Source organism: Vitis vinifera, chromosome 18 (genome assembly GCF_030704535.1).
Source record: "Vitis vinifera cultivar Pinot Noir 40024 chromosome 18, ASM3070453v1".
NCBI lineage: Eukaryota > Viridiplantae > Streptophyta > Magnoliopsida > Vitales > Vitaceae > Vitis > Vitis vinifera.
In genome coordinates this window covers 21,048,518-21,057,580 of record NC_081822.1, presented here as the reverse complement: position 1 = coordinate 21,057,580, position 9,063 = coordinate 21,048,518, and the positions used below count along the sequence as shown (strand labels likewise).

Sequence of the window (9,063 nt, the reverse complement as noted above, 5' to 3'; positions counted from 1 at the left end):
AAACAAACAAACAAATAAATAAAATACTAATGATTAAATGAATTGGTGTGAAAATTGGAATTTCAGAAATTGGAATTTAAATTTAGAAATTGGAATTTTGAAGAGTTTTTTAAAGATTTGAAATTTCAAAATAAACAAATAAATAAATGAATAGAGTGATAATGATTAAATAAATAGATATGAAATTTCGGAAGTCGAAATTAAATTTAAAAAACGACATTTTGAAGGGTTACTTGAGAACTGAATTTTAAAATGAATAAATAAATGAATCAATGAAGTGAAAATGATTAAATAAATTGGTATGAAAATTGGAATTTTGCAGATGGGAATTAGATTTAGTAATCAGAATTTTAAAGAATTATTTAAGGATGAAATTTTAAAAATAAATAAATAAGTGAATAAAATAATAATAATGATTAAATAAGTAAATGTGACAATTAGAATATTGGAAATTAGAAATTACGTTCGGAAATTGGAAATTTGAAAAATTATTTAAAAATGGAATTTTAAAATAAATAAATAAATAGAATAATAATAATAACGAAAAATAATAACGATTAAATAAATGAACGTGAATATTGAAAAATTTTAAATTAGAAATTAAATTCGAAAGTTGAAAAATTGAAAAATTGTTTAAAGATGGAATTTTAAAATAAATAATAAATAGAATAATAATAATAATAACGAAAAATAATAATGATTAAACAAATGAACGTGAATATTGGAATTTTTGAAATTGGAAATTAAATTCGAAAGTCGGAAAATTGAAAATTTGTTTAAAGATGGAATTTTAAAATAAATAATAAATAGAATAATAATAATAATAACAAAAAATAATAATGATTAAATAAATGAACGTAAATATTGAAATTTTTGAAATTGAAAATCAAATTCGAAAGTCGAAAAATTGAAAAATTGTTTAAAGATGGAATTTTAAAATAAATAATAAATAGAATAATAATAATAACGAAAAATAATAATGATTAAATAAATTAATGTGAATATTAGAACTTTTGAAATTGTAAATTAAGTTCAAAAGTCGGAAGTTTTAAAGAATTGTTTAAAATGGAATTTTAAAATAAATAAATAAATTAATAATGATTAAATAAATTAATGTGAATATTGGAATTTTTTAAATTGAAAATTATATTTGGAAATAAGAATTTTGATGAATTATTCGGAAAAGGAATTTATCGAAATTAGATTGGAAAGAAATTGGAGTTCCTAAAATTCATTTGAAAGTGGAATTTTTTTAAAAAAAATTTGGAATGTCGGGATTTTCAAAAAATTAAATTTAAAATTAGAATTTTAGAAAATTCTTTCGGAAACGGTATTTTAAAAATAAATAAATAAATAACTGAATAAATGTATAAATTTGGAACTTTGGAATTTTAGGAGATTTTAAAGAGTTATTTGGGAAATAATAAAAAATTAAATTTTGAAAATTCGAATGTTAGAAAATTATTTGGATGTCAAAATGAGAAGAAATAATAAAAGGGTGATCCTAAATTACGCGTCTCTAGTAAAGTGTCCATAGACCCATTTTTTATTTCCCATGTCCATGCACTGTTAGAACCCATTTTCCATACCCTTTATCCTCCCACCACCACCATCAAAGCAATTAAAAGTCCCATAACTAGTGCAGCCATGCATGAAGACATCAAACCCATTCTCCGTCCAAACAAACAGATCCCATTAGTCAGACTTTGAGAATCTTCGCCGACCTCACCACCGGATTCTCCTTCGCGATCATCGCTCGTCCCGCAACCTTGTATTCGAACCTGCACTCAGGTTGATCGGAGTACCAATGCTTTGAGCAGAACATCTCGCCCCCACTGGCACTGAAAACCGATCAGTCCTAGCTTCCTCTTGCATTTGTTTCTACCCAGAAATAAAACCCAGCTGGGCAAAGACCTTTGCTCTTCAAAATCTGGGAAGGAAGTGGGCGCGAGAGTGGTGACATAGGGAGAACGGGTGGTCCGAATGTGAACCACCAGCTATGGATTCGATCTAGTTCTCACATTGAGCACTTGGACGTGTAGGTTTTCATGCATTTTAGAGAGAGAGTGAGGATTTGAGAGTGAGGAAGACGGGTTTTAGAGAGTCGAATGGGATTGGGTTATGAAGAGAGAAAATGGTAGGCTGGTTAGGGAACGAGGGTCCATATTCGAGGCATTCATAAAACAGAGGATCGTTCAAGTTGTACATAAATGGAACCAGAAAAGAATCAACAGAAATGCATGAAAAAATTAGTTTTGAATTTCATAAATATGCATAACACCATATATACACCTTCAAGCACCAAGTTGAACCTAAAATCAGCAAGAAACAGGATAAAAAAAAAAGTCTGAAGTGAGAAAATGTAAAACAGGTTGCAATCGTACCTGGACCAAACTAATGATCTTTTCCTCCGCCCCAACAGTCGATATGCCTCCCTCCCAAAACCAGCTCCTCCGTCCCCTGCTTCTCTAGTTCTTTCCCAAAAGAAAATCCCCTTCAGATCTTTTCTTTCCTCGCCTTTTGGTTCACAGCTCTCACCTACTCTCTGCCCCCATTGTCCCATCTGGCCGCCCCATCAGCTTAATTCCCGGGGTGGTCAGTAAACAAATAAAAACAATCATAAAAAATAAAAAATAAAACCTTACTGTCCGGGGGGAGGGGGGGGTCTACGCAGCCCAATGCATATTTGAACTTGAAAATTATAATCTGACCGTTTATAGACTCCTTAAATTTTTTATAATTATTCCATGATATTCTAAACTCTATGAACATAATTTTTGAATTTTATTTTAGTAAAAAATAATTCCCAATTAGAAGATATAAATCAATCTTTCAGAAGGTTCAGCTTCCACTTTGTTTTTGATACTTAGTCTTGTTTTGTAAAATTAAATTACTAAAAGATCTCTTTACCTAAGTTTAATTTTTTATACATAAAATATTAAGAAATAATTAATAAAAAGGGAGATATAATTTTTTTTTCTTGAACCTATTGCACCTGTGCTCTACTGGAGCTGAATGAAGTTTACTTATTTTTAAATATATTATGAATGTAATATTGCCTTGTGATTATTTTTCATTCAAAATAGACATGTTAGGCTAATTTACGATTTTTATTTATTTATTTTATGATTTTAGGACATCTCCAAATTAATTAAAAAAATCAATTGTTGAATACTTTAACAAAATGCCTTGTTCTAAACCTACTATTATCATTATGAAATTTGGTATTAAATGAGAACTAATTGATTAATTTGATCACTTGCATGATAAACTAAACATATAGAAGATATTCTCTAAAAATTTTCATGATGAAATTTAAATTCTAGATATTTGTTTTAGATTTATTTTGTAGAATCCCCTGGTTTGACCATTTGCTATTTTTTATTTTTTTATTTTTTTTACAAAGAAACCCTCTTGTGAATGCATTTGACATTGGTTATATGTAAGTTTAGTTTTTGATTCCTTTTTGAATTCATTACTATTATTTGTGAATTAATCTCATTTCTATGAAAGCACTTTAAAACGCTAAACCAGGTACGCAAACCTTTTCTTCACCATTTAATAAAATTAAAGCTTGTGATGAAACATTATCTATTAGTGTTTGCTTGTTGTGTTGATATTGTATGACATTAAATTCGACTTGTTATGAAATATGTGACTACTTAGAATACAATGTGATGTTAGTGCTTGTTATTTAACTTTTGTGTTTTCTAGAAGCGCTTGGAATGCAAATTAGGTGCACTTTTCTTTATTAAATTGGTTAATTATGTTGATGTGTTTAGTTAGTTCATAGTGTATATGAATTAATCAACTAATCCTCATAATTATCTCAACTTACTTAGTAGAGATTTAGTTTTTTAGGACTTAGAGGGATGTTGCGGTTCTTTTCCATACCTTTCCAATAAATAATTTGACTCTTGGACCCAACTTGGTTTTCACAGACCTGTCTTTTCTTTTAGGAGTCACATTTAGGGTTTTTTTTTTTCTTATTTTGTTTGCCTTAAAAAAAATGAAAACCAAAGTAAGCGGTGACTCCTTTATTTATAAAATTAATTTTTCACAAACAAAAAGTGAGCCTCACCATCGAGTGGGAACGCATGTGAAAATACGGGATCACAAAGTGGCGACTCCACTGGGGAACTTAGAGGTTCAAAGCTTGAACTTAAGTTAAAGTAAATGTGATGTTTAATTGCTTGATTAATGGATACCCCTTCTTTGTGCCTTTGTATGATTGTGTGATTAATGGCACATTGAAGATTTTTTGATGCTATAAATATCTATGATAGATGCATGTTAGATGATGTTTAATATGATTGCTTATCTTGTCTATTATGTTTTTCTTAACATGATTGATTGTATTCTTATCACATGCCTATTATACTTTAGCATGATGGTTGATCTAGTTGTATGTTTTATTAGACTATCATGTCTTTGTTTAATTTGAATATAGTGATGGATGATTTATACATGTATTGCCTGATTGATTGTTGCATGACTACTCTTCTCTTGTGTGATTGCTTGTTGCATGTTCGTGTGGGATGCACTTGTATCCCCTTAACTCCAATTCTCTAATTTTGGTCGGTTTTGTTTCCGTTAATCTTGTATTATATATGGGTGTGGACCCGCATTTTTCACGTGCCCCCCCACTCGATCGGTGAGACTCGCTTTTATTTGGTGAAAAATTTAATTTTGGAAAAGTCGGAGTCGCCACTTATTTTATTTTATTTTAAAGGGAAAATAAAACAAGAAATAAAACCCTAAAAATGACTCCATAGTTTTTGAAAAATCGTGTCTGTGAAAAACCTGAGTCTAGGTTCGAAGATCAGGTTACTTATTGGGAAGGTACCTATAGGAGGTAGCACCCCTCTAAGCCCTACAAAAGTCTCTACTGACTAAGTTGAGGGAAATGTGGCAATTAACTAGTTGATCATGGATACCTAGGTAGGCTAAGGTGATTTCAAAACTAGCATTCCAAACAAGAAAAACCAATCATACTCATAAAGGAGATTTAGGGTGTGTACCTGGACTGCTTCTTAAGCGCGATTACAAGACATCAAAATTAGTTTGGAAATATAGGACACATGTGTTTTATCCAAGCAAATCAAGCATACATCTAAGCACCTAAGGATCACATCAAGCATAAATAAGACTCAGAACAACATGCATGTTCATAAAATTTCGAAAAGTAAGTGATAGAGAGCGTACCTAGATAACATGCATAATTTATAAGATTCCTCTAAAAATGCTATAGTGATTAAGACAAGTATGAATTATATAACATATTCATTATGTCTAATACACATTACCAAAGCCAAAATTGAGCCAAGGTAAGTCAAATGACTCCAAAAATAAATAACAAATTCAAGCAACGTACAAGATCATCAACATGCAATTAGAAAAGGGAGCATCAAAAAAACAATTTCTAAAAAATGGCTTAGAGTGGAATTTAATTACAAAAAAAATTCAGGAAACAACTCCTACACATTTAAATCAACATACCAAAGGGAAAACTCTCATTCAAAGGATAGATTGCAGCAAAGACACCTAAAGGTTCTACAAAGTCCATATTAGATAAGAAAAACTGACATGCGTAAAGGAATTTTTTAAAAATAATAAATGATCACATAAAATCATACAAAAAATCAAACACATAGTTAAAAGTGTCTATATCACATAAAAAATGAATCCAGGGTCGGATAGTACTCAAAAATATTTTTAAAACACTCAAGCTAATTAGATGTCCATAATTCAGCATGTGTAGTATGTATGACTTTGAAAAATCATATCTCCCTCAAAGAAGCAAATTTTTTTTTTAATATTTTATGTGTCTAAGATCAATTTTAAGGAAAAATATCGAATCAAATTTAAAAGTCATCCGTTATTTTATTTTTGCAAAAAGATCTCGGGTGTCTAGAATTGAGTGAAAACAGAGCTCTCCCAAAGATTCATTTAGATTTTCTATTCTGGAATTGTTTTCTAACTCAAACGAAACTTTAAATTCAAGTTCAATGAGTGAGGAAAGTCATACAGGCTTTGGATTTTTTTTAAAATATTCTAAAATTGTTGTAATGAATTTTAACACTAAAGAGTCAGTGGTTGAATCCAAACTGGCAGCAAGGAAAAAAAGGTTTTTGAAAATTTTTTCACCACTAGATTTTTTCTCCCAAAATGGCTCTGCTGCTGCGTTAGGAAAATGTCTTCCACAAGGTATAAATTTCAGATTTACAAAATCAACACTAAACTCACGGTGGGCAGCTAGAATTTTGATGTTATCAAAGAATTGAAGAGGAATTTTAGTGGTCCCATGAATTACCCCCTATCCTAGACAGCAAAGAGGATGATGGTTCCAATAAGAAGTCAGGTATATGCAGCCAATAGGTAATTAGGAATAGGGAGCACGTGTCTTTTGAAGAGTCATAGAGATTACCATCCATATTGTGGAGATGAATCAGTAACAAGTCAAATCACAGTAATATTCTTGAAATTCGTTTGATTTCAAAGATGAACGTATGTTCTTATTTTGTGGCCATGCATTCTCAATCACTTCTGCATATATTTTGCATGTAGTGACAAATTCAAGGCTTGTGGGACCCTTCACGTCTATGAACATATTCAACAGTGGACGAATTATAACTCTTCTTCGGAAACACCCATCATCACACTTCCGACCAAGTCTCTTGATGTTGTGTGGTCTCAAGATTCCCCCTCTAAAACTCTGTTGAATCTGCTTCATTGGCATGTTTGTACATAGGAGTTTCTGGAGATACATAGAAAAAATGCGGAAGTGGCTGCTGCCTTCTCCCATTTGGCTGCGTCATGGCTGCCTCATGCGTACATGGCAGCCTTATTGTGTCGTCCACTTAAGGTGGCCTTGTGAGCTACTATCAATGGAGGAAAGAAGGTGACTATGAGGCATCAACCCTCTTCATGCAGTACATGCGGCTACAACTTAACAACAGAAAAAGCTGCCTAGAGAACCCCTTCACCAAAATCTGCTGAATCTGCTCTCGAAAATCCCCAGAAAACCTCACCAAAACCCGAACCTGCGTGGACCTTCCTTCTCCAAAAAAAAAAAAAAAACAAAATGGTGCCTCTATCTCAATCCTCTATTCCCCACAAAAGACCACCAGCCTGTGTCTCCCATTCCAATCAACTGAAAGAAACCCAAGCTTTTAAAACCCACCCGACTGTTTTCTTCCCGTGTTCATCCAATGAACCAGCAGTTTCAGAACACATTTGCTGACCCCTGAACTCACATTCCTCACCTCTGAAAGTGCAACCTGCTGCCAAAAGAGGAGTGTTGAAGCTTCACTAACTGCATAGCCTCTTAAACTTGCAATTGCTCCCAACAGGATGGCACTTGGTGTTGTATATTGCAACAAAAGCATAAACCCGTACATTTGATCCTCGGGAACCAAAAAAATTCATCTATCATCTATAAGAATGATTCTAATTCCAATCAAAGGAAATACCGAAAGCCTTGCAACACTAATTCCAATTACAGTCTGAATTCCAAGTTTAGATTCATATGGACCCTCAGCAAGCATTCCTCCAAGGATAAGCAACACGAATGGAATTGTTGCCCCAGCCAACATTGATAAGCTGTCTGTGATAAATGAAAGTGGAGCATCATAGTCAAAAAGAAAAGATTTGAGCTGAGGAAACATCCCAATAATAATGGCTAACAGAGAAGCAACTATAGGGGGTTGAAGTATGTGCTGAATTGGTGTTTGTTCAGCAACGATCCTAATTCTCCTAACCACCTTCGGCTCCACCAAACACGTAATGGACTCGAGACTGTTTGGACCTTCCTCCTCCATTGAACCAACATCAGGAAAAGTACTTGGTGAAATGCTAGAGATTCTGGTAAAGACCCTTGCAATAAAGGGTATCTTACAATGCTTGGTTTCTTTATCTTCCATTCCTGGCCATTCAGCTTCAACAAGCAGCAGCCTACTTAAATCGTTAGCAGTGACCACCTCCTTAACCTTATTCCCTTCCTCAACAATTTCATAATACTCAAGGATTACAACAACCCACTGAGCAAAAGAAACATAAAACACACCAGAGGTATGACAATCAAGACCAAATGGGTTCTTCGCACTGTGGCATACTGACCCAACAATGGCAAGCGAGAGATTACCCGTGTTCCTAAATGCAGTCATGATGATGGTAAACCGAAAGAATACGTGTGGTGGCTGGCATATTATTGCCACCAAGTACCTCAAAATGCAACCGACAGCAGTACAGATAATGACGTTTACGGGTATGAACCACCAGAGGACAAAATTCTTGCCAGTAATGGATTGTCCCAATTGGGTGAAGATTAAGCATAGTAGGAATAGAACAAAAACAAGCTTGCTGAGAAGCTTGAAAGTAGCTTTTGACATAACTTAGAGTTTTGGTTGGGTGAGAATTTGGCCTATGACAGTGAGTGAGAGCAGTTTCATCAAAGGCACAACTGCTGATAGCCAATTTTCTCCATCAGATTTCACATTCCCATCTGATAGATCCCAGAAGGATTCCATTTTTTTCCCTCTGTCTAAGAGGAAAAATCTCAAAAGGAAACTTCCAATGAATTTGATGAGCCAAGCAAAAAATTCGAGAAATCCCTAGAATTAACACTATATTCCAACAACTAAATTTCAGACTCCAATACCATAGGCGAGAGTCCACGAACACCCAGAAAAGGTCGGATCCGGAGTGATGGATGAAAATGATTGGTCCACTGAGTGAATGATTTTCGGGCGGGTAGTTAGCGATTCATCGCCTCACCTTTAGATGAGAATAGAGTGGCAGTAGAGGCATGTGGGTGCACAAGAGTGGCGGGTAGCCAAAGGTGGTGGCCAACAATGGTGGCAAACTAAGTGGTGTGTGGTTGCACCTCCTCTTCCAGTTTTGGTGCTGCCAACCATGCCCTCTACTGAAAGAAAACCCCACTTTTCCAAAATCCCTATATAAAGGAAGATCACACAAAGACAAATTTGCATCAAAAGCTACGAAGGGCCTGAGTGAATCTTTTAGCAACCAACAGAAGAGTATTTAGCAAAGCATCTTTAGCTC

The 9,063-nt window shown here is 33.7% G+C and overlaps 1 pseudogene; it reads right to left on the bottom strand.

The window, feature by feature from the left end:
* Positions 1-508: 508 nt before the first annotated feature.
* On the bottom strand, positions 509-8,578 carry LOC100852676 (protein PIN-LIKES 2-like; annotated as a pseudogene).
* Positions 8,579-9,063: the final 485 nt, after the last annotated feature.